Source organism: Xiphophorus couchianus, chromosome 11 (assembly GCF_001444195.1).
Source record: "Xiphophorus couchianus chromosome 11, X_couchianus-1.0, whole genome shotgun sequence".
Taxonomy (NCBI): Eukaryota; Metazoa; Chordata; class Actinopteri; order Cyprinodontiformes; family Poeciliidae; genus Xiphophorus; species Xiphophorus couchianus.
Window position 1 is genome coordinate 12,545,520 of NC_040238.1, and position 27,464 is coordinate 12,572,983.

Sequence of the window (27,464 nt, forward strand, 5' to 3'; positions counted from 1 at the left end):
CGATAATATGAGACAGATGGTTTGTGAAAAAAAAATCAACCTGTGCCTTCTCCCAGCACCAACTAGAATCAACCAATCAGAGCAAGGAGGCGGATCTTAGCGCTGTCAATCAAGCCCATGTATGCAAATGCTAGGTAACATAGCCTCAGATGACAGCAGACAACTGGCTTACAACACCATTAGCACATTGAGCAGTGAGTACCTGAGGTAGATTGACAGCACTAAGCCCCTCCCCCTGCCTCTGATTGGTTGTTTTTGATGCGTTTCTTTGCTATAGCTGCTCAGAGAGAAGGTGGAGCAGATCAATATTTTCACAGATTATCTGTTTTACAGCAGACCGTCATGACATGCTAACAGTTTTTACAAATATGTAAAAAAAAACATATTTTATAAAAGTTTTACTGCAGCTTTAAACCTGTCACAGTATCAATAAATCAATAAATAGCACGATAAATTAAAACAAGCTCGATTTGTTTTCATTTATCATGTATGATTGTTTTTCTCTCTTTTCTCGTTCTACCAAAGCATGGATGATAAAAATACTAAGTCTGGTGTTTTGGTCTCAACCAGATCTTCTTTTGAAGGATAATTTTATCTACAGAGACTTTATAATTCCTTTTACTTGTTATTTATGTTTTGTTTATTTTTGGATATGTAAAATATCTTCCACTTCCAATGTTTGTTAGAAATTAAAGTTTATTGATCTTTGACACAGTGTCTTTTTATTTTATTACCATTATGTTTTTCAAAACTTATCTCAAAACAACAATTTGATCATTTATCACCAGGGAAGAGCATTTATTGCATTAACATTTATCTTGATATGTTGCTAATCATGATGACTTTGATTTATTGTTGTCATGATAAATTCTAGACGTTTAAACCATCAGTGAGCATATCGATAAATATCAATATATTTGAAAATATGAATTAATACAGTTTATTTGTGTCATTTAATGATACAAATCACACTTTTGTATGTGGCTAATGTCGTAAAGACGCTTTTTAAAGCGGGAATGTATTCAAGAGCACTATGTATGTTTTATGGAAATGTGGTTGTTTTGCCATGCAGTCATAGCTGCACAATGACCTAAAAAAAATGAGTAAGAAATAGTTTTTATCGCCACTTCTATTGTTATCACAATAACACCTGAAAATATTTTGATAAAACCTTAACTCCATATCGCCCACACGTATTTACCGCAATAACGTTTGGGACGATTTATCGTCCGGAAACATTAGTTATCGTGTCCGGTCGCCCAGTCAGGAGAGAACAAACTGAAAAGCTGCTTGTCAGAGAAGCTGCTTTAGGTAATTGAGAGTAAATCACAGAAAAGGTTGCAGATGAGTGCGAGCAAAGCGGGCCATTTATTCTGCTGCTTTTTCCTGGCCTCCAGAAAACCAAACCATCGTTCAGCATGATGGAAAATTGGCATCCTGCCTTAAATTTTCCTCCACAATCAGAAGTCAGTGAGCACAAAGCTCACTCCCCTGTTAGCCTTAATGCTTTCTGCGGTAGGTACCCCCCCTGCCCATCCCCTCCCGGTCGGGCCGGGCCTGACGGGAGTATTAGTCTTTCAAAGTTCAATCAGTCATTTCAACAACTTCCCGGTGACAGGCCAAAGAGAACAACACAGCCACAAATCAAAGGTGAGCTGAGAGGAGCCCCTTACCGCAGCGCCGCTGAGGAGATGTATGGCTGCCGGCTTTGAAATGCAAAGGAGGAGAGGGATGTGTTTACATGATGACATTGTGTTTATCCATCAAAAGCTGAGTGTTGGAGTGAGGCGGTGCCGCCGCGCCGGCTGCAGATGGCGGATGACGGAGCGCTCGCCGCAGCCTGGGTGGCACGCCAATCTAGCAGCCGCATCCCGCCGGTGATGGAGGGCAACGCCGCGCCATATCTTCCACCGGCCGCACACACACACACACACACACAAGGGGAGCAAAATTACCCCATCCGAGATGGATAATCTCATCCAACACCATTTTCATATCACACTTTGGGTTATGTAACAAACACCGCAAACACAACAAGAAACTGTTTTTTGCATGTGAAATTGGCCTGCAGCTGTTTCTCCACTTCTCTGTGTGATTCCACAGAAATATGAAAGCAATAAACTGTGTCATCTGATGAGAGCCAAACGATCAAACAACCACATCCTGTCCTGCACAAGCCGCAGAAATCTGGCAGAAAACTTTTTATTTCATCATTCCTAAGCATCTGTAGCATGTTTACCAATTTACTGGCACCTCTGGTAAGGATAAAATAAATACATTCACACTTCTTTCCAATAATATCTCTCATTGAAAATTTCAACAAAGCCTTTGAATAAATTTGCTATTAATTTAATTATTTTGATCAAAATTATGGGTTTTCCCGCCTGATAGTCCAGTAGACTCGGTTTGATTGAGGACCAAAACGACAACATTGTCCTATTTCCAGGTGTTGCAGGTCACAGAGCCAAACCAACAAAACCTTTGGAGCAACCTGTTCCCTTCCTCACCCGTGGGGGCGCTGCACCAAGAACCACTGAAGGAAACAACACAAAAACCTCTGAAGAAGACACTGAGCACAACTTACTTTTTCACCAAATGGAAACAAAAATGTAGCAGCATCAGATTTTAGCAGTTGGAGGATTTCTCTGTTGTCTTCGGCTAAAGACCGCAACGCACTAGCGCTAGGCTAGGTTGTGTTTACCCAGAATGCCCTGCGCTGTGATCCACTTTCTGCTTTTGGAGCGGTCTCTCGTCCGCTTGGTGTTCACATCTGCATTTGAACAGCATCAGAGTTCACTTCCACTGAACCCAGACCAAGGTTTGTAGGTGGACCAGAGTTCAAGTAGCATTCACACCTCACCAACCAAACTGGATCTTCTAGACAAATGGACTGGAGTTGGATTATAAGAAGACTAAACAGGACTGGTGGGAACACACACTCTGATTGGTTGGTCTCTCTAAATTGCTCTTAGCAGTCAGTGTGTGTGTTTGCCTTGTGATGGACTGGTGTCCTGTCAAACTGCAGTAAAATGTATCTAACTTTTTTTTTGTAACACATTTCTGCCAGTTACCAATCTGTCCAGCTCTGTAATATGAACACACAAAGATGAATCTCCTGCTTTTCAAACAAATCCCAGAGCTGAACTGCTGTCTTTGGGGTTTTCAGGTAGTCAGATAAACGGTGAGAGGAGGCTGACTGTGAGAATCCCCGTCCTGTCGTTCCCAAAGCTCCCAGTGACGCCATGTGAGTCTGGAGATTAGAGAAAAGGCCAGTAAAATATCAGAGGCTTTACTGTCTAATAACCAAGATTGCCATGCTGACATTGATATGAGAGCAGGTGGAGAAGGAAAAAAAAAACTACGGATACAGGCTGCTGGATCTGAAGCCGGAGTTTTAGAGTCTATCCGTCCTGACAGACCAGCAGAACCTGAGTACTGATGGGTTCAGGTGACCAAAACACCAGAAACCTTAACATTAGCAATGATGATATTTCTCTTGAACAAGTGCTCAAGAGAAACTCACACACCTGCTGTCCAGTCGTGATCTGTCACGTTTCAAAAGTATCAAGAACAATCGGTTCCTCCAGGATTGTTTTTGTGACTGACTTTGTGATGTGCTGCTTTAGAAATAGTTGCAAGGAATTTTGGGACATTTTTTTCCTCATTAAACTCCTTCCAAAATCTACATATAAAAGAAAAAAAAATCTGAAGATAAGCAAAGATTTGACAAACATCTTCAATATTCAAGGAATTTTAATAGATTGATTTTTGTCACTCGCCATATCGATGACAGACTATAACTTGACATAAAGCCAGACTGAGGGGTAGAAATAAGCAACACTGCCACCTGCAGGCGGGAGTTGTTATCATTGGTTTTGACCACTTAAATTGGTAAACCAATTATTGTAAATGCTACTTTTGATTTTTTTTAGAATAAAAAAGGCACAAAATGTTAAAATGCTTGTTTTGGCCTCCAAGTGCTTCCAGCAGCTTCATGATTTTGGCCCTTGTGGCAAAAATGTTTGGACGCCACTGACCTAAAAGCTGCAGGACAGTGGCAGGGTCTCTGATTTCAGCACGTGCAGTTCCTTCTGACCCACTAACGAATCATTTCAACACCTCAGTCCAGAGTTTAGGAGAAGACACTTTAGTTCTCATTTAGAGACTTCATAAAGTGAAAATAACCCACTGGTGTTCTCTTCATCATACGACGTCAAATATGCATCCATGCAACACACACGCAGCTAATATAAACAGTCACACGACGACGACGCAGCCACCCGCGAGGAGGAAAATGTGACACGTTACAACGACTGGTGATGGCGGCGGCGGCGGCGGCGGCTTCACCGCAGCGTGTTTTACAGCGCGATAACGAGCTAATATATAACGGGACGCTTGTTAGGGGACTTTCCCTCCAGGCTTTAATGCACCGTGTAAATACAGCGACATCTTCCCAGCTGCAGCAGGAAAAGTGGGCTAACTCCCACAGAACGCGGCGGCAGTGGGTGGGAGTGGGAGTGGGAGTGGGGGAGGGTTCCCCTGATTAGGAACTGCCGCTCCTGTTAGCCTGGAACGTTCCTCAAACTGGCTGATGGGGGCGCCATCTTTCCTCCACCACACCGTCAACATGGATACTTAAATATGTCACATATGACTGAAAATCAGTTATAAGCAGCAGAGTGTTTGATTCAGAGCATCAAGGCTGATCTAACAAGCATTTTTTTTTTCAGACTAGTTTCACTCTAGTGAACGGATTTCAAGATGTTCTGCTCTGTCAACTAAAAAAAGTGATGAAATGTATCAAACGGGAGAAAATGTATGTTTTTAATATCTGATCGACCAACAAGTTTTATCCTGACAGATGTTGATATTTTATGAATCGCTAGAAATGTCAAAGAAATCATCTTTTTTTTCCTCCCCAGGATGAGTTGTATAACAGGCGTTACACTGCAAAAACACAATCTTACCAAGTATTTTTGTCTAGTTTCAAGTATTGATATGTTAGGACACATATGTGTTAGTATACGAGTAGTAACCCAAAAGGGTAACACTTTATTTGATGGGTTGTGAATAAGACTGTTATGACACCGTCATAAACATGACATAACACCTGTCATGAACATGAGTGAGTCTTCATGAATATTTATGACTGTTGTCATAAAGTGTCATTCGGTAAATCATGACACTTTTAATACAAAGTTAATATTATTCAAAATGTCTTTGTTACGACAACTTGACATTAACCAAGAAATCATGATCTGACATAAATTTGTTATAAAAGCATAACTGATTAAACTTTAAAAATTATGTAGCTTTATGTTATTAAAGCTAGAGTTGAATGAGTTATACTTTTATAACAAATTTATGTCAGATCATGATTTCTTGGTAGCATCAAAATCTGACCTAACTTTACTCTGAACCACATCATGGTAACACGGCTAATTGACATTTTTAATTATTTTTTTTTATTTTTGCAACATTTGAGAAATTAGCTCAAAATTCCCATGACAACTGCATGAAAGCATAACTTCTCACACACCAGTGGCCTGCATGGCATCTGCGTATTCAGCAGTCAGCATGGCCCGCTTCCAGCCCGACATCACACAGAACCCCGATGCAAATCAGTTTGATATTTCCAGCATGGGAGATTCCTCAATAAACACGTCTTCTAGTAAGACGACAGGCAAACTGATCCTAATCCGTCAACATAAATAAGGCAGGCATCAATAAAAATCAAAGCAGGCCTGAATGTCGTGTGTAATCCTTTAATGCCTTGCAGGACCTGCCAAAGGCCAGACGGGGAAAAAAGAAAAATCCACACTGAAGGCGTTTCTCCTGAAGGACGTGTGTGACTCACTGCAGCCCGAGGATAATGAAGAACGGCAGCCAGAGGGGCGGGGGGCACGTGCAGGCGTGGCCCCGCAGGTGGCCGCTGCCAACAAGTGGAAGCGTTCCTGAAATGATAATGAAACGGTCTGAGCGCGTAGGTTCGCATGCCGCAGCGTTGGGGCTTTCAGCAGATGCATTCTGGGACGGAGGACGTGGAGGAACGGTTCGGGAAGCAGGGACAGATTGAATCAGGTGGATAAATGTGGTTTAAAAAGATCAAGCACTCTGTCACCAGGTTGATCAGAGGGCAGCACACGGGTCAGCACACAACATCATTTCCTCCTTTTTTCAACTCAAAGAGGTGACGTTTATTTCCAGCTGCCTTGGGAAACAGAAAAGAAAAATATACAGAGAGAGCGAAGCCAAGAAACACTCATGCTTCATCCGAGCCACTTCATTTTAAACCAATAATGTCGGGTGACCTTTTCTGTGTCGGCCTGTTGGATCCGCCGGTTCTCGCCCACATTCAGTTTTCATCCCCTCTTCTTCTTCTTTAAACAAGATTCAGCAAAGAGAAATGGCTCCAGCTACACGATTCTCCTAAATGATTGTGCTGAAGGATTAATAGCTCCTTTTTTTTTGTTTCACTCTTGGTCAATAAATAACACAACTTCACCACTGCCACTGTTCTCAGTAACTGGTTCCAGTCCTTCACTGGTTATCATGTTCTTTGTGTTTCTACTGCAACAAACTCTCTGAAAACCGGGAGATTTTGTTGAAACTCTCATGTGACATGAAAAGTTTTTGGTTTTTTTTGCATAATACTGTGCCTTTAATCTAACTTAATGTAGATTTTTGTGCTTTCTGCAGCCCAACAACCTGCCGTCAGTTTGGGTTCTTGTAGAAAGCAGCAGAAAGCAGCCGGTCCAACAAGGCCAAGCAGGTTTTGACAGCCATGATGACCCGACGTTCCCAGTAGCGGCACAGAACAAAACCGCCGTCCTTCATCAGTAAGGTCTGCTGGAAATCTGCTGCGGTCATCTGCTGTCATAGCGGCTACATCTGCAAGGAAACGAGGGCGTTATCCAGAGGAGTCGTGGCTCAGAGAGGCGTCGGCTCTCAGACCAGGCCTCTGAAACGGTCAAGTCTTTGTGACGCTTCACCGAGCGCCGAGACCTGGAAATGATCTTCCACCGCCGCAACGCGCTCAGCGGTCCAGAGGTCATCGGCATTTTCTTTGTGAGCTTTGAGAGATATGTGAGACAACAAATCATCCGATGGCTTCCAGATAAGGAATATCTCCCCCGCGCCTCAGAAAGCCAATAGATAGCATTGTTTTCCTGCCTTTGGTCATCATCCAACAGCGGTGGCTCGACTCCTGAGACCGCCGCCTGTTTGATGCAGTACCAGGGCGAGGGGAGGGAAACAAACTTTATAGAGAAACAGAAATCATGCTTCTTTTCTCTATCGCTTGTTTATTTATATACAAAATAACATATTGCTTTACAAATAGGATTTTTGTAAAGTAAGACTTTGTGGATTTACAGCATTTGGATGGTAAAACCAGCCTCACATCCGAACAGAAAAGCAGAGTTTTATTTTTTTGTAAATGGGAAACATTGGGGAAATATTTCAGCATCAAGACAACAAGCATGAGCCAGAGCCAGAAAAATTCAGAAGTCAACTGGTTTAAAGCTGAACATATAGAAAATGTTCATAAGCAGAACTAAGAGCAAAGAGCTACGACTCCCAGCTACCACCGCAGTCTGCCAGTTACGGAAAGTCAAAGTTACTCATGAAGATTTAGTACAAAGAAAAGCAAAAAGAGCATTTTTCAACGCAAAAGCTGAATGACTCAACTATAATCTGCAAATATTATAGTTTGACTCACCTGAGAGAAAAAGTCTGAATTCTGAGGTGAAAGTTATAATTCTGAGAAAAAGTCAGATGATGTAAACATCTTCTAATACCAGCTTCAAACATCCATAAACAACAACCTGGACCATTTTCCGGCGCTTTTATTGTTGTACAATTTAAAACGATGCCAAATACAACTTTATTACATCTATTCTCTTGAGCTAAACATGAAACGGTCTAAGCAAAAACGCTGGAGAAAAGTCTGTTGGTGAAGCAACGAGAATAAAGCGTTTTTTTTGTGATTGATCTAAATTCCAACAGAAAGATTAAGCATGTCTTTGAGGGTATTGATTCACCTGAAGCTGCTTCACTTCTTATCGCAAGCAGCCGACCAACAAACGCCTATTACTTCCTAATCCCAACATTTACCGGCGAATAACTGCAGAGTTTTTAGAGAGAGGTAACTGCAGAGGATTTGGCTGCAAGCCGCTCCGTTGCTTCCAAGCGCTGAAAAGCAGGACAACAGCGCCGAGAGCCGGAGCTTTGCAACCAAAGCCAAGCCTCAGTGGGAGAAGTACAAACAGCTGCCTCCCAGCACTTCCACTGGTCCTTCAGTCCGGACCCGAACGCCATAAACACAAAGATTCTCCTTCAGAAGAGCTGCAGGGCCGACACTCTTCGACGAGGCAGGATTTTCTATAAATGATGCAGAAACGAAGACAGCATTGTTTGGTTCACTTCAGTTCAACTCCAGTCCGTTTAGACAGAGGTCAAAAAAAGGGAACTCTGGTCCATCTCCAAACCTCAGTCTGGGTTCGGTTGAAATTAATGGTTCGGTTCGAATGATACGAGAACACCGAGCGGACCAGAGACCGCTCCAAAGGCAGGAAGTGGACTACAGCGCAAGGCATTCTGGGTAAATGCAACCAAAACAAACGTGCTAACTTAGAACTAACTGGAAAAAACGACTCGTGGAGTTTTACCAGAGACAAGAGAAATCTATTGATACATATTTTACTCGTGAGCCAGGAGAGAGAGAGGAAAAACACAGTATAGGTTTTTTACATCTGTTTATCAGCATCATTACCCCTTTACTGTGGCGCAACAAAGCCTAAAAAAAAATAATCTAGACTAATTGCCTGTTTTCTTTGTACAATGGGGCGATATTCGTTACAATCATCAAATAAAATGAAATATTTCATAAAGTATAGCAGCCATGGTTTGTCAAAATTGAGCAAACTAATTTTAACAGATGCAGTTATGTAAAATTCAATTACTGACAAATATAAAAGGGACATTTCCTTAGTCCTCCCTCTCATCTTGACAGAACTGACAGGCAGCAAACTGTTTGCAGATTTATTTAAACCAGTGAGAATACATATTTTACATAACAAAACATCAGCAATTTTCCCAGCTTTAATGTAAGACATATTTTACAGAAATAAGGGCTCTACGAGCATTTTTGTGACAGATTCCCACATTGCATCAGTCTGGTTTTGTTGACATGACTCAGTGCGAAGTAAAGGAGCGTCACAGTCTGCAGCAGCCAGCAGGAAATGTCCAAACCAGTCGTATATCGATGCAGAAAACATCCAACCACTAAAATCTGACGCCACTCCATTTTTGTTTCCATTTTGTGAAGAAGGAAGTTGCACTCTGCGGCTTCTTCAGAGGTTTTTGTGTTGTTTCCTTCAGTGGTTCTTGGTGCAGCGCCCCCCACAGGTGAGGAGTGGAACAGGTTTTTCAAAGGTTTGATTGGTTTGACTGGGTGAGAAATAAAACCATAGCAACTGGAAAACGTAGCAAATGTTGCAACTTTGGTCTCCAATCAAACCAATTCCACCGGACCATCAGGTCTGAAAACAGCCCGAAGTTCTAAACAAGCAGGTAAAGCTCAATCTTTTCTCCCTTCTTGGCTTTCCTTCAGCAGCTCTGCCTTGTCTTGACGTTTCCTGGAGAAAGCAGATCTTTACAAGGAGCGCTGCTGTAATTGTCAGTCATTTGGAGTCGCTTTTAGACACCAGGAACAACGGCTCCCATATTAAGCAGGCCTCCCGGTTTCAGAGTGCTTACTTAGCACCTGCGTTGGAGTAGCTCCTGTAATAAAGTGTTGTGCTGCATTGATTTTGTGCCAGCGCTCGGCCTATTCTGGTACGCTTTCTCTTTTCACTCTCAGCGCCGCCTCTCCCGCAGCCTTTTTTCTGCTTTGGACAGCACAAAAAACAAACATGCACTGCAGCCGATCGGCGTTCGTGTTGGGAGGTCACCCTACCGAGCCCCCCGGTCAATCTGAATTATCCACAGCTCTGGCTCAGTGCTGAGCAGGACAGAGATGATGCTGTCAACAGCAAGACAGATTTACCAGAATATTAAAAAAAAACCCCGTCAGACTAGGAGATTAAAAAAAAAACTGCTCTAGAAACCACAACTATGAAATAAAACACTAAAATCTCCATTATTCAGATATTCACAAACCAGCCTTTTTTTCTGGAAACTTAACTCCAGATTCATTTTAGGTGAAAAGAAGTGAAGTTTGGTGTGAACTAGTTTGGTGTGAGATTTCAGTTCAGTTAATTTTATAGCACAAAAGTCTTGAGGTTCGACACAAAAATCATTTTAATGGATGTAACCTGAATAATCTAAACCCCGCCTCGTACAGTGCAATGAAATGATTTTATTGTAAAAAAAAGCAAAATAAGTTAGCTGTATTTAAACTACTTTTTTATTATTTAAGAAACGTTTCCAAACTCTGAAAGTTTGGTGTGAAAAAAGAGGAATTTGAGATAATTATTCCTGCCTCCTGTCTGTTTGCCTGAAAGTCTGAAAGTGAATTTGAAATCAACGAAAACAAGTGAATTCTGGTGCAGTTGGGAGACTACAACGCAAGGCATTCTGGGTAAATGCAACCAAAACAAATGTGCTATCTGAGCACAAGTGGGAGAAGTGACTCATGGTCTTTAACCAAAGACTAAACAGAAATCCTGCAAGTGTTAAACTCTGATGCCTCCATATTGGTTTACAGGAAGTTGCTGTCAGAGTCTTCTTCAGAGGTTTTTGTGTGGTTTCTGGTGCAGCGCCCCCACAGGCGAGGAGGGGAACAGGTAGATCAAAGGGTTTGATTCGTTTGGCTCAGAGCAGAGAGAAAGAGAACCACAGCAGCTGGAGATGGAACAAATGTTGCAGTTTTGGTTTCCAATCAAACCAAGTCTACTGGACTATCAGGTGGGAAAACAGCCTAACTTTCAGGACGCTCTGTGGTCAAGCTTTTTCCTACTTTGCTGAAATTTTGTCTCAGGAGTCCAAAGACGATTTTATTCAAACACATTCTTTTGTCTTTTTAATCATATTCCTATTTTCATCCGAAAGCATAAAGGTGCTACGTCACTCCAATTTAGTTAGTTTAAGCAGCTCTTTTCATTCACACTTGTCTTTATTTGTCCCTATTTTACAGAAAAAACTTTTTCTTCACGTCTGACAACGCGTGGAGCCGTTCGGACACATGGATTTCGAATCGAGCTTCGTAATTGGAGACGGTCTGGTATGGACCGACCGGCTGCTTGGTGGAAGAAGGAATAGAAGGATGTAAATGGACAAAGATAAAAGGAAGGCAGGAGGATGGCTGGGGAGGAAGAGGAGCTGGATGGGTAGATGGAGGTTCGGTAGCTGGAGGGGGTCTGCTACTTATTGGCATCGATCCACAGGAGGGACCATCAAAGACACGGTGACATTTATGGCGCCGCCGACTGCAGCGGCTTGGCCTCAGAAAGCTGTGACAATGTCAGCTGAGCGGGGAGAACTGTCAGTGCGTTTGATGGCCGCTGGGCTATTTTCTCCACAGATCTACGCGTTCGGGGCCGGATCGGACAAACAAACCCATTTATTACGCCGAATCAGATTTACATTTAACATGTTGGAGAAACAAAGCAAGGACATGTCAAGAAGCATCAAGCCAGGCTTTTGCTTCTCAGTGCAACTCAGAGTTACTTAATGGAATAAACTGTCAACTTGAATTTAGTAAAACCGTTATTTAACACAAGGTAAAAAGAAGGGCCGGTTACTGTCTGAATAAAATTATAGAATCATTTTATATGAATATGAGCAGAATTTATTCTTCCTTTGTCTCTTAGTGCCACTGGGAGAATATCAAATATTAGCTTTATGAAGTTAGAACTGTAAAGAAAAGCTATTTCCTGGTTAAATTGTCTATTTGGTTTCCTGTCAAATCTAGATTTTTCTTTACATAAAATAAATGATCCATTGCCACAAAGACTTCATCCAGCAGAACGTAGTCTAAGTCACTGATCTGGCAGCGCCCAGACTGTCTGCGGACAGCCTGAGGTGGGTCCATATGATGGAGCGGTCCCAGGAAACCTCAGCAGCTTTAACTTTTAACATTTAACTGATAATCTAGAAACTCATGTGGCCTGCAAGTACTTTCACCTCCACATTTTTGGTTCAAGATATATCCTGTGGTGAGCACTGCTAAGTCAAACGTTAGCAGCAGTAGCCATGGAGCATTAACCAAACATTAGCTACACTAATGCTAAAGCGCTATACCAACATGGTGTTTAGCACAAGCAAACCAGAAACTCCTACCTCCTAATATATATATATATATATATTTAAAATTTATTCTGTTACCAACTTCAATGAGCTTCTTGTTGTTTTTCTGTAGATTTATTTAGTTATTTGTGCTTTATTACTGTTGATAGAAGCTGCTAAGGGGAATGTCCTTCAGCTAATAAATATGGCTGTCTTTGTTCTAGAAGACAGCTGCATCAAATTAAAGGTGAGGACACACAGATGTAAACAAAACTGACAGTTTGGAGAGAAAAAAATCTTTGTTTTTCGGTGTAAACTTAAAATAATAAATCTCCTTTCTAAGCTGGATTTGTTTGGTCTCGGTCTGATTATTACAATATCTTTTTAAAAACTACAACAATCTTTTTGAATTCTTGTTGCTTTTTGGGGCTTTTAAAGCAGGGGGCCTGATTGCCAAGCTAAATTTGACCAAAAACAGAAACAAATATCTTCCTCTCCACATTCTCATTTGTCACAAATTATCAAAGAAAGGCAGCGCATCAATACTTCACTTGTTGCCGCCGCCGCCGCCTTCACAGCAGACACCAAACAAACAATTTTGGAACATTATTGTCGGTAAATTTGCAACGGAGGGATTTTGTTTTTATTGGCGAACAATGTTCTCAGGGAGCTGCAAGCGCATTCGGGAAGAGAGGGAAGGAAATGACAAAGTAAAAGGTTTGATTTACGGTGCAGCGAGAGACAAAATGGGGTCCGCCTGCTAGACGGATTCCAAAATCAGCGGAGGAGAAATCAATCAGCCTGCAGAAACAGACATGTTGCTTTTCTTCTCGTTTGGGATTCAAACTGTTTTAATTGCAAGGTTTTCCTCAGCTTCTCCAAGCCACTTAAAACTCAAGGATTTGGTTAAAAACATGGAGAGAACAGCGATAAATACAGACATGTTAAGAGATGGATAAAAAGGTTGTTATTATTGTTGCTTCATCATATCAGGAATATTAAGAACATATATTCAAATATTTTAAGAAATATAGATTTAATGGTAACAATATGTATTTCCACAAAATACGCATAAATGAAGCAGTTCATAATTTATTTTAATTCCTGGTTGAAACCAGATACTTGCATGCTGCTTGAAATCGGACTAAATTTCTGTGTTGTTTTTTTTGCAGTAAAACTTTCTATTTCTTTATTCTTTTTGATAAAAGCCAGGAAGTATCTTCGTCAAAGCCAGAAGTTTACATACACGCCGATTATTTTCCGTTAAAAGAATCTGAGGAAGCCGAGGCCAACGACGTCACAGCGCCGCAGATTTCTGACAGGTTCCTAGAGAGAACCTTTCTGTGACGCGCACAAGTCCCTCCAGCAGCAGAACGACCCCACAGCATGAGGCTGCCACCGCCAGACTTCACAGTTAGGATGATGTCATGAGACTTGCTAGCATCACCGCTTTTTTTCCCTCTCAACGTGAAAATGGTCATTGAGTCCAAACAATCCAAGCTTGGTTTCTGACCATATTTCTTCAGTTAATTGATTCATTAGGCGTACTTAATGAATAAATTATAATTCATTGATTTATTTTAAGGTTGGGGCTTAACAAATTTATTTTGATTCAGTCATTAGAAACATTTAAACTCATTAAAAAAAATGTTAACGCAATCAATCATATTTTAGTTTACGTGCAAAACTCCCAAGCCGGAACCTTTGCATTCACACGTTTCTGGTACGCCCGTAAATGTGACGCGCAAGCAACATCCGCAAACAACCCACTGGGGATTAATTTCTGCATCCAAAAAGGATTGGAGGCTGGAAAATGCTGCTTTTATTGTGTTCAAGAAGCACGAAACAAAGTAGAATAGCTCTTTGCTCCAATTTGATGGATGAATAACAAACAGCAGGTAAAAATCTATCCACTTGTTTTAGTCCTGATGTTACAGTAAAATAGTTGATTTTAAGCTGGATGATAAAATGTTTTGAGGTATGTTAGAACGCAACACACTCGGCGTAAGAGCTTATAAAATGATCTTAGTGCAGCTCTGGATTTCCATGCCGAGGCGGCCATTTTCCACCAGAGGTCCTCTGACGGAATCAGTCTGATCTTGTTCCAATGTGGCGAATTATCTTTACGGGAACAGCAGCTGTGTCTGTAATCCACACAAAACCAAACCCTCTGAGAGGAATCTGGGAGATTGCTTCTTCGCTTTTCATATTTCTATGCAAATTAAGTGCTGCTGTAATTACTAGAATTTTATAGATTTTACAGCTGAGATGTGTGTGAAATAAATCTGGCTTCTGATCAATATGTGTTCATATGACAGTGTGTGGTATTCGTTCTGTTTCAACACGTTTCAGATTCAAGTTCCCCTCGTGGTCTCATCTCTTACTTTTAATCAACGTAAACATTTTTCGGAACAGATATTTTCATATCAGCAGGTTTGAATTCTTTGTAAAACTTTGTGGTATTTTATTGGACAGCAGCTGATCAGAAATTCACCAAACGGAGGAATCAGTGATTCTGATTGGTTAGAACCATTTCCTGTCTGGCAATGTGCTATTCAGCCACACTTCATAGAATATTTTATGTTATAATTAAATTTAAACACAAAAACCAAAATAAAATATAACTGAAATAGAAAGTCTGTGTATGAAAACACATCATTTCAAATTTTAAAGCCAATTTGACACATTCAGAATTATTGACACGTCTAATAAATATTTTTTATAATAAGCATTTAAGTTAATGTTTCTCTCAATGCAGCAGCAGATTATTATTATTATTATTATTATTATTAATAATAAAGTCAAATAAAAATATTTTTTCATCTCACAGAAAATTTTACTTTGATGCATATATATGTAATTATTATTAATTATTACTAAATTTATAATACTATATAAATCCCAGAAATAAAATGTTAATATGATATCATTGTATATTACTATTATGTTTTTTTTTAATTAGACATAAAACACAAATATTTACATACATAAATAAAAATTACCTAAATATAATTATACTTCCAAAAAAGCTATTTGCCAGCATGTATTTTAATTCATTTGTTCTTGTCATTTTCTTTAAGCATCTTTTGTTTCTTTCACTTGAACTTGTTCTCTTAAACAAATGGAAGTTTTTGTCCATAAAAAATAAAAAAAATAGAAAAGACAAGAGAGCATGCCAGTAAAGTAAGGCAGAAGTATCTGCTTAAATAACGAAAACTTCACCTTCAAACAATCTAAAAAAATGCCATGTTTGCTTTTAAACTCTAACTTTAGAAAATAAATTCAACATGTCTCCAAAATAATAGGTTTTTTGACTTTTGCTATAATGAATCACCTTATAGCTAACGCAGATTAAGGTTTAACGCAGTCAGCCACCGACAGGTAAAGACTGAACTTTAAGTGATGATGGTGTGAATAACGGGGGAGGATGATGAAGTTCAGGGCGAGGTTTGTCATGATGTCTCATTCCACACCACCCCAGTCGCTCTGCTTTCCCCCTCATGTCTCTTTTTGCGTGTGATTTTTTCCCTCTGCATCTCTCTCATCTGTCCAAGATTAAAGGCTCATCTCCACTCCAGAAACCTGCCAGCCTACAGGCTGCTGATAGGCTTGGAAAAGGGTCACAGCACTGATCCTGTCCAAGAGGTTTCCTTTGAAGCAGACACACACACACACACACACACATACCCCTACAAGCTTTTACTCTCACACTCTTCCTCACTTAGTGATGAAGGCCCTGCTGCAGGCTGTTATCACACCTTCCTCATTAATGAAGCTGCATGGATTGATGAATGATGACAGTTGGTTTGTTTTCAAGCCAAAGTGCTGCCTCTCATTCAGCTCCATCTTCTGCTAAAAGCAACATTTAGTCTGAATTAGAGGCTTCGAGAGGTCCGGTCTGATCCGGAGCATCTGCCCGACTCGCATCAGAAAGTTTTTCAGAGCACCTTGAGAACTCGCAACACGCCGCCGCCACATTATCCACCCGTAATTAAATCCGGAGCAAAGTGTGAAGTGTGCGGCGGTGAAAAGGAGCGGGGTGCCGTTTGATATTCATGAGGTGTCATCCTGTTTCCGACGTCCCCTCCGGTGTCAGCGTGACAAAACGCGGTCCTGTTCAATCCCGGGCGTCCCGCTGGGCCGGACGGGAGGCTCATCGCTCATTTCCGGCGCGTGGTCGGCGGACGGGAAGGGCCGGGTTTCAGCTGCGTGTGCAGCAAGGTGAAGGATTGCCTTCTGGCTGCCTCGCGTCGTCCTCATGTTTAAACTTTTCTCTGGTCGTCCAGGAGCTTTGTTTCACTCTTACGGCTTCTTTCCGTCTTCAGAAATCTCCTTCAATAAATTGGAAACCAAAAGGCAGCCGCCACAGGCTACAGCCAGAGTCCCCAGGTCCAAGTCCTTTTTATTTTATAAATCAGATTTAACAGAAACTATTTGTTTATCCAACTGTGGTGTGGTGTTCTAAAGGAGCTCCAACCAAAACACAACAATACTAATACAGCAGGATGAAACAGAAAGATAGAATGCAGATTTGCACTACTTTAACCTTTTTTTCCCCCCAGTTTCATAAAACAATGTATATGAATATTTACAGAAACATTGTTATTCCAATTTTCTATTACATATTTACGTTTTAATGTCTCCATTGAAGGTAAACTGAAAGCAAAGTCAAATTCCCTGTTTGTGGCCAATAAAACAAATTTTGTAAATAGGAATTTTATGTCACTTCAAGAAGTTTCTCATGAAATAATAAAAAGGTTTTTCATAAATAACAAGTGGAGCATTTTAGCAAAAGCTGTGACACTCAAGACAACGATTTTGACTTAACAGAACATGGAAAAAACTAAATCCAGGTCCACTTTGTTACGTTTGCGAACCTCATCCGTCATCACATGACGATGACCTGAGTAACTATAAAACATCTCCACTTATATGAATGAATAAAATAAGATTTTTAGGTTTTTATTGGTAAAATAATGGATTTCGTGAAGGTTTACAGATACAAAACCTAACTCCTGTACGTTTTCATTTATTGTTCACAATGCAAATTTGTTGTGACCAAATAAAAGGGACAAACAAATTATAGTAAACAAAAAATAAAATACAAATTTAGCAGGGCTAATGTAAAGTAGCTCTGCTCAATGTCTGAGTCGGTAGTTTGAAATGTTCTGGACTGAGCTCTGGTGAAAATGTGTGAAAATCATTTTAATTGCAAAAAAAAATAAAAAATAAATAAATAAAAATAAATCTGAAAAAACTAAATATCTTTTTCTTAACTTTACCGCGGGTGCTAGCTGGCAGGATAAAATGATGAATAAACAGATTATTTAATTATAAGTCTCTTTTCTTTGAAAAATTGTTTCAGTCTCTGTGGCAGGACGAACAGAAACATGTGGGTGTGGGATCATAACCAGCTGATCAGAGCATCAATGGACCCGGTGGAACCGGGTCTAATGTTCTAAAACGGCGTTTCCCAATTCCGGTCCTCAGGCCTCCCTGCCCTGCATGTTTTAGGTGTTTCCCTTCTGCTACACACCTGGATTGAATATATGGGTGATCAACAGGTTTCTGCAGCACTTGATGGTCATGCAATCATTTGAATCAGCTGCTCTGGAATAGAGGCACATCTAAAACATGCAGAGCAGGGAGGCCTGAGGACCGGAATTGGGAAACGCTGTTCTAAAATAATACAGACTCTGAGGAATGCTGCTGCGGCTGAGAATGGACCGGATGATGAAGTCCCAGATTCCTGAACGTCCAGCAGCCGCTGATCCAATCAGAAACCTAACGCCTAACCAACGACTAGAACCAATGATTCACACGTTATTAGGCACTGAAATCAGCTGCACACGTTTCAATTTTTAGCCTGGATTTTCCAAACAAGGTACAAAAAAAAGTCAGAAAAGATCTAAGGAAAAGGCTTTCAAAGTTAATTTCTTTCAAATAAACTGCATCAGTCCAAAAGTCTGACTTGTTTAGACGGGTCAGTACTGCACCCTGATATTCAAAAACATCTAAACTCACATTCAGATCAGAAACACCCAGCAGCCACCGAGGGTCCAGCCTGGACTGTCCTGGAAGCTACTGGAACACCAGCATCACCTTCTGACAGAGGCACCGGATCCAAACTACAGACCTTCATGATGAACTCAGAGCTTCCAGCATGGAGAAACCATCTGGAGTCAACTTTATATGTTATATGATTTAAATAAGTTGGTATAGGCCTGTGATTTAGGATCTACTAAACATGTTCATTATACTTTTCCACAAAATTATTCTCAGATAATGAAACTTCACCTCCAAAGCTCTGCCTACTTTGAGATCCTTTCAGGATGAGTTGTTTTAAGGCTCTATAATTTTATGCAAATGAGCTGCTGCTGTTGGCCACACCCCCAACTCAGAATGGCTGCAAACCAATGAGCAATTGCACAACTGACTTAATGATCAGGAGGTTTTTGACTTGTTTTCCAGACACTAAAAACGTTAACATATTGCCAGAAAATGGCTGCATTTTTTTTTTTTTTAACACCTGGACTGTTTCTAGAAGCAGCAGAGACCCAAATGGAAGTACAACAACATACAACGGGTGAATTTAGGATCGGACGGATTCTGTTATAAGATGTTTTCCTCATTTTTTTCAGTTTATGGATAGAAACATGATCATTTAAAACAAACCTGCTACCTTTTAATTTTCCCAGCAGCTTTAATTAACATTCTTAGCTAAAGCTACATAATGCCAGTGTTGTGGTTTTAGTATTTTGTGTATTTTGCATGAAAAAACAGCAGCAGAATTTGTTAAAAATGCTTGTTATAGTTTTTTTTTTTTTAGAACCGCCCATATTAAACGGTAGTTTGTAAATTGTTTGTAATCTTACAGACCTTGCAGGCCTTGTTGCCCAGAGGCACACTGACATGTGGCAGGAGGAAGCTGGAATCAAACAAACAAAATTCAGACTACAAAACAATATGTCGCACATTATAAATATTCAATGGTTTTACAAGTAAAAACATGTTTGCTCCCATGTTAAATACGTAAAGTCCAGCTCTTAAATCGCATTTGAGACGGAACCACCTGACATTCTGCAGCTTCCTCTGAAAACAGTTTTTTTTTTTTTTTTTCTTTCTCACCAGCTGAACTGCAGAAATCATCGACTTCATAAATCTCAATTTCGGAGCGACTTTATCAGAGAGGCCCATTGGGAAGGCTGCACCCTTCAGCGCCTCCGCCTCGGCCCTGACCTTTCACAACCAAATTCTAATGAGTTCACCCACAAGTCCGAGCGGACGTCTGCTCCGAAATTGAAGAAATTCCCCCCAGGCTTTCCCTGAGATATCACAGTGAGAGGAAGGGTCGGGGAGGACGACCCAGACACATCACACCCCTGTCCTCTCGCCGGCACCGAGGTGCTTAAAAAGTAAAAGCACAGGATGCACGAAGAAAGAAAAAGTTGTTTTTAAGTCGGGGCGGCTGAGGAAATGGATGGCTTTCTGTGAAGATGGAGCAGAAATGGAGATAAATGAAGGGACCTCAGAAGTAACAGGAGAGCTGCTTCTGTCTGTGTGCAGATGTTTATGTTCAACATAATAAGCAACACTTACCCGCACACATCTATATTAAGAATAAAAACCAAAATCCATCTGCCTCTGACAGCGTTCCATGCATTAAAAACAATATTTCCCCGTGAAACTGTGAACATAATGTCAGGGAAAGTGACGTAATGTGGCTCTGATATTCCCGTGGAGGATTCTGTCACCGTCGCTTTCTTTGCCTCTATTTGCTCGGCGTGTTTACGTTTCTGCTTTGCTTTGTGGCCGACAGCTTGCAGCCAAAACCTCTCTCTCAATACATATTTACAGATGTTTTGTGTAAAGTGTACGCGCCGTGGTAATGTGCACAAGCGGGACAGATTTGGGTTGAGCACACAAATGGACAGAAAGAGAGAGAACCAAATCAACAGCTGCATACAAATAAAACCAAACCTCAGGACATTTTTTTTTTTTTTTAGAATTTTAAAAGTTGTTGAGCCGAAAGCATCGTCACAAGATCATAAGATAAAGGAAGCTAATAAAAAAAACTTCACCCATTGTTTGCAACCAGGTTTACTGTCTGTCTCACAATAAAGTTGGATAAAATGCCACATCACCTGGTACTAGCAAGGTGTACTTAATAAAAGACTGAGCAGAACGTATTTACCCAAACTATATATGGAAGTACACAGCTCTAATTAGGCATGAGATTTTCATTGGTCTTAAGAAATACAATTAAAAATGTCGTAAGAGCTATATCCAGCCAGTAGGGGGTGAGAACACCAATAATAACAGTGACACTTAAAAGACAATTGTGAGCATGGCTAAAGTTAAGCTAGGCTAAATATTCTCCCAAAACAACCACAGCTGTTTGTTTTTTTTAAAGCCAGTCTTTAGCTTTTTGTCAGTCATTAACTTCAGATTAGATTTAATGGACACAGTGGGGACGAAGACAGACAGATATGGGGAAAAAAGGGACATGGACACATTACAGGGAAATCAGTTAAAGAATAAAATGCATTTTCTAACTGAGGAGACAGTTAGGACACCCCACCCTCTCACAGTTAGCCTTTAGCTTTACCCTAAGCTGCCTTTAGAAAGAGTTCTCAACCTTCTGAATCTTACAGCTGTGGACTGAATAACCAGAGGTCTTTTTCTTCCAGAAGTTGCTCTGGTTCACTGACTTTATTTTAAAGTCACTTTTCATCAGGCACCTGGAAGGACAACTCTATTTAACTGTCTAAAAGGTGACAGACTGGGCCCTGGACCTTGTTTCCAATCTGAATAGTCCTTTCTTTTGATTTTTAAAAAAATTCATTTAACATGTTTGTGTTCACGCAGCTTTTTCAGGAAGTGAAAACTGTTTTTACTAAACAAACTCAACGGCGGGGTCCTCAGCCTGCAGCACAGCGCTAACCCCACCCTCTGTGTGGAGGTTAAAGTGCATTCAGCGATGAATCGGATCAGCAGCTGTTGTTCTGTGAGCTTCTCCAGAGGTTATGGTACATTCAGAGCTCTGTGCAGTCAGACCACCTGCCTGCCTGCGTTACAGCAGCAGCACCAGAGACGGACAGGAAGGTAGATTCACCTTTAACTCTTTACTTGAAACCAAATAAAAAAAGAAGAGCTGCAGGTCGTCCTTTCAGATCGCTAACATCTGATGATTCTTTTACATTTCCTCTGACATAAAGTCAGTGATATGGTAAAACCCTCAGAGAGAAAGGATCTAGCTACAGATTAATGTAATGATTAAATCAACCTGAAGACTTAACAAGTCAATGAGCATTTTTACAGAGCACTGAGGGACTTGGAAAAACGCTCGCCTGCCCGGTTTTGTCTCAAAAATCTCATTTCCTAGTAAAGTTAATGATTATTTGACAAAGAAAAGCTTCTGTCATTTATTATTTGGGCTCAAATAATAAATGACAGAAGGTTGAGCAGGAGGAAGGCATGCTCATAAAGAATAATATTTATTCAAGAAAAAAGACAAACCTCAACCTTGATAAAACCAACCAATATAAATGAATACAACCAATTCTGTTTAGAGAAGCAGTCCAATATGCAAACGGAATACCAGAAGCTTGTTAATGGCTATGAATGTATAAACGGTATGTTATTCAGCATATATGAAGAGAAAATCCACCATAAACACAAATTTGAGCACTTAAGTCTTGTTGAGGACAAAGGTGGCATCAAAAACCCAGAATAATGACGTTCATTGATGATGCGCTAATGGATGTAAACTTTTCACCTGCACTGCGGCTCCAACTCAGACCTCTTCTCACGCCAACGTAAAGTACATTCCCTCAATTTAACGCACCAGATGCACGATTACCTGCCAGAATGGCTTCATTTGATGCTCATCAGCTACAGTTAGAATCATCAGCATATACATTAACGTTTGGGATGATGCATTAACAAACAGGGATGGGAAGGAAATCTTAAAAAAAGGTTGAGGTGAATCAGGTGCATGTTCTGAATTTGGCTTAGATGATACAGATGTTAGAGCATCTGCCAAAACTAGAGCCAGATTTCTTTTATTGGCCCACTTAATCTACAACCCCCTTCACCCCAAACGGCAGTAATCAGCCCCAATTAGACCCACAGGGCACTGCTGGCCCCGGAGCCCACCTCTCCGCCTGACTCCGTCCTCAGGGCCAAACACAGCAGCCGCTGCTCTCTGAGCGACTCCCCAGTCCATCACCGGGACAGAGAAACAAACACCAATCAACCTAACGAGTGTGTGTTTGGAGGGAGGGAACGAGGTTTGGGTCGGGTCTGAACCAGATGAACTCGCCCACTGAGACAACCAGAAAACAATTCAGTGAGAGACATTAGAGTTTAGAGATATTCAACACTTTGACTAGCATTAAAAACACTGGAAAGCAAACGTCACAAGACGCTGATTTTAATTCAGTTATGTTTAGGAGTTCTCAGTGAATTAGGACTTTATTTTTATAGTATTATGTCTTTATTCTTGTAAAAAAAAAAAAAAAAATAAAACTCCTAGCCTGTTCCCAAGACTGTAAAAAAAGTCAGAAAACAAAATGAATCCTGAAGTCTGTTGGATTTACTGTGAATGCAAAATGTTCTGTATATTTACAGATGGACAGTAAATCAATAATAATATATATGGCAATAGACGTGATCAATATCAATAGATAATACATCTGATATAATATGTAGGCAGAGGAAAGACTTCCATCCCTCATGGCTAGCTATGTAAGATGAGTGGAATCAACTAACTTTCTCACTCTTTGGTTACCTAGCAACAAGCTAATGGGTAAAAGAGCAGCTTCAAGTCCCCTGCCCCAACTTTGGTTACTTAGCAACAGCCTGTTGAGCAACTGGCTGTTGCAGCAGCAATTTAAGATTTTGATACTGTGCCTCATAAATGCTTAAAAATTAAATTTAAAAAATGGCACAGAGGCACCTGAGGATAAAACAAAGGTCGCACCACCACCAGGCATTGTTTTAGATACTTAAAACAAACAAAAAAAATTATAATTATCTGTATTAACTAATAAGAAATGCTTCTATCGTGATTTTGTTTTTTCCAGCCCCGGACTGTAGAGTAATCACATTAAATACCAAAGAGATGACGCTAAAGTTTGTTGTTTTAACGCAAAAAGGTGTTTTTGCAGTTTCACAATAAAGCAGCAAGATTTTGAGCAGAAAGCTGGGAGGCTGAAATCTGCCGGCTGGAATCGTCCTGCAGCTCCTGACGCTCTGCAAACGGAAAGACCGAGATGAAGAGGAGGAAGAGGAAGAGGGAGAAGCACCCTGCCACTCATCATCCAAGGGCCGGCGAGCATGGCTGCAGTCTGCAAGCCGTAGGTCACCAGATCCATGTTTAATGTGAGACTCAAGTGTGTGTGCAGGGGTGGGCGGGTGTGTGTGTGTGTGTGTGTGTCTGTGTGTGTCACTCCCACCATTGTGCCTCTCCTCCACTATTGTGCCTCATCTTTCAGCATCACTGCAGGGGCTGGGGATGTGTCACATCAACCACAGGCCACCGAGCAGGTCTGGGGAATTGGGCTCTCTGGATGTGTGTGTAGGGGTGTGTGTGTGTGTGTGTGTACAACTGCAGGCAGGTAGTGACGTGTCTGGACAAGAAGGGAAATGGAAGGTCCAGAGTTTAGAAGTTTGTATTTATCTGTCTATTCCATATGGAAGTGTCTTTCTCCACACTGTGATTATTTATTACGTGTGGGCGTGTGTGTCTGTGTGTGTGTGTGTGTGTGTGTATGTAGAGTTGTTGTGCAGGAGCCAACATGTGATGCAGGGAGCAGGCAGAGTTAACTGTGACAGACAGCAGCTGTCAGCGACTCCCTGACGATGACAGCTTCTCCATCTCGGCCCAACAAACATCCTCCATCTTTAAATTTACACAACACATGCTAACTGCTGCTGCTACGTGCTGCATGCTCAATGATCACACTGTATGAAGTCTGTGTGATCGTAAACAACTCTCTTCACCACCTTCTTTAAGACACGAAAACACAATAAATCCTCTTGTTCCGATTGTGATTTTGTAGGATTACTCGGATCTGATGAAGATTTCCCAACTGAACCTTTGATGCTGAACTTCATCAGTATTTTCACTGACAGGTCAAACATCAGTCCTCTGGGTATCGGACCCTGCATGTTTAAGATGTCACCTTTATCAGGCCTGTAGTGGACCTGAAGGTAACTCAACCACTGGAGCACAGTGTTGGAGTTTGGTGCCTCTGGTACGGCACAGACCCACCGATGGATCTTTAGCGCATCTAGTCTTTTTCTTTTGCAAAAATCATAAACCGCCTCAAGCGATAAAACCTTTTTTGTGAAGTTGAATTTTGCCATTTCCATCAACCTTCTCTAATGCAATGCTTCAACATGCACATAAAAAGTTTTATTGTCAGCTTACTAATGCAAATTCGTTCCATGCCCATAACTGCTGGACCCATGGCTTCCATGCAGAGTTTTGCTGCAGGTTGGCTTTAACATTCTGCAGATAACCTGATCAATTTCAATCAGTCAAAACAAAAAGAAAAAAAAAAAAAAATCAACATTTATGATGGTTTTACGGTTTGCAGTACAGCTGATTCCATGAACCTCATGTCTTCCTTCGGTATAATCTGCTCCTCTCTGTTTCGGGGCTGGAGGTTCTGCTTGCTCTTTTTAAAATCATGACTAAGCAGTGGTAAAGCTCATAATTGCTCTGAGCAGAATCTATTTTCAATTATTTATTCATCTAATCTGATCCCGGCTAATCTGGGCTAAAGCTGTGTCAGCAGCATGCAGAATGGGATCACATCGGCGTGTGTGTGTGTGTGTGTGTGTGTGTGTGTGTGTTGTACAGGAGCAGTAATTTACTGCTATATACATTGTGGTGAAAGTGTGCGCACCGTCGGCGTGTGTGTGTGGCCTGTGCCCTCACGGATAAATGTGAGGCAGCCTTGTGTGTCACACCTCCAAAGCAGGCCTATAAATAATAAATGAGCGTCCATGCAGAGGAGACGCTGCAGCAGGGCATGATGGGAGAATAGAGTGGCCTTGTTAACACGCCTCCGCCACACCGATGCACTCCGGGAATCATCACTGCAACGGACGCTGCTGCTGCTGCACCAACCAAACAATACGCCTCGAGTCTCACTGGCCAACAGGTCAGAGGATCAGATGAAGCTTTCAGGGAACCTAAACTTTTCTAAGCAGTGAGAAAATGTTTGATCAACAAGTGGTGTGAAAGCGCAGCAGTCTGAAGGAAGCGGTTAGTTTTATTAATGACGTCAAGCAGGAACTTTGACGTTTCAACAATCATTTAGTGATATACCGATCCAATATTAATATTGGTATCTGTAATATCTAGATCTACTCAGTCTAATTCTACGCTCTGTGCTTTATGTATTTACTTTAGGTTATATTAACCACCTCTTTCTGAACCATGTTTGTTTCGGTTTACTTTTCACGTTTGACCAACGTAGTCAATCTATTGCTTTCATCAGTTTCAGTTTCTATATCATTTATTTCACATTGGATGATCTAATTGCTCAAATGAAAGTTGTGTTTTTGCATGATTGACGGAGCTTGTGAAGCTGTTGGCAGATTTCTGCAGTCAGTCTGGGTTAAAAAAAAAGAAAGAAACGTTTTAAGTCAGTACAGCTGTTTTTCTGTATCAACCGATACTAAACCTCACATATTAGTAATATAATTGATTACAATTATTAAATATAAATATCATATTGTAAGGAGGTGAAAGGTTTGTTTCGTCTTCGTGGATGGCAGCTCAATGTTTCCCTGACGACGATCTTCCTGGAGGCTGAAGTATCTTCTAAGATGGTGGACGGTGATGCTGTGAGCAGGAAGGGTCTCCAGTAGCAGTCAGTATTTGAGCGAATCAAAAAATGCCTCTGACTGAAGACTGACAAGTAAAAGCTCCTTGTCCAGGCAGCAGAGACTATATTCCACAGTAACACATCCTGCTCTGCTAATCCATCTCATTTGCTGTAGCAGCTCCTCTTTAAATCTTTCTCCGTTTGGTTAGAAAGATGTTGGAGTAGGGGATAAAATCCTTTCCCATCATGAGAGACTGTTTGAATTTTCTTGTCCTCTCTTTGCATCCATGAAGCTTCTTTCTAAGCTCCTCTAGGATTTGGGGTCAGAGGTCAGGTGTTATCGCAGAAATAGAGATGATAATCAGCTGCTTCCAGTTGTAAACAATACCTCATTGCTATGGTTACACATCATAGCAACTGTCTCAAAGGGAATAATCATCCAAACATACAATGATTCAGCCAGGAAATGATGTACTAACAAATCAGATCAAATGCAGCCAAACTGCTCCAACCTGCTAATCTAATCTAATCTAATCTAATCTAATACAATCTAAGCAGATTTTCATCATCACACAAACTGAACAGTTCACGCTTGGAGCCAAATCAAGCTGAACTCTCGTCAGTCGAATACAATTCCTAACTCTGGAGATTTTTGCACATTTTTAAACACACAAAACACAAAATTCCCCCAAACCGTTGAGCAAGCTGTCACCACCCTACCAACCAAACAGAAGCCTCCTCCCCCTCCCAGAGCTCAGACTGTAATAAGGCTGATTTCACCTGCAGAACAAACCGTGGAGCAGCAGCGGAGGCCGACGCAGCGCCGTGCGTCGCCGGGCAGGATGACAGCTCCTTAGCGACGGGAAGCGGTGCCGCTGCTTCAACCCGGTCCCTGCTGAATGCATCTGCCTCTCCTCCTTCTCTGCACTTATGTTCAGTCACTTTGGGTCCAGTGAGTGTCAAGGCAGAGCACATTTCAGCCCCCTTTAGACAGGGGGCGCTCCACCTGTCGGTAGGCAATACCTAAAGCCCCTCCCACTATCAATAATAATATGTAAAGAAATATCAACTTCTATAATCTTTTTCCTCCCTTTTATTCAATATTTAATAATTATTACATTTGTTTAGCACAAGTGCTGCCTCATCCTAGTCCTGTGACAATAACAAATTACGCTGGACAATAAATTGTCCCAGAAGTTACTGCGATAATCATTAATATTGTTCTTTTGAGACTATTTTCCAGTAATATAATGGTAGTGGCATAATAATGCAAGAACAAATTCTCAAAAATCAGTAACTTTCAATTCTAATGAACATTTAACACTGGAACTGGAAGACATTTTAAATAAACAAAACAACAAATAAAATGAACAATGAGGACCAGACTGAAGA

The 27,464-nt window shown here is 41.0% G+C and overlaps 1 protein-coding gene and 1 long non-coding RNA gene across 5 annotated transcripts in view; one reads left to right on the forward strand and one right to left on the reverse strand.

Moving 5' to 3' along the window:
- The window catches only part of cadm1a (cell adhesion molecule 1a), a 396,597-nt gene that overhangs the window by 152,268 nt on the left and 216,865 nt on the right, over positions 1 to 27,464 (reverse strand). The window lies entirely within an intron of this gene.
- On the forward strand, positions 21,169 to 27,374 carry LOC114153235 (uncharacterized). The gene is made up of 3 exons (XR_003597293.1): positions 21,169 to 21,333; positions 23,400 to 23,613; positions 26,859 to 27,374. It is a non-coding gene; the product is annotated as an uncharacterized LOC114153235 (long non-coding RNA).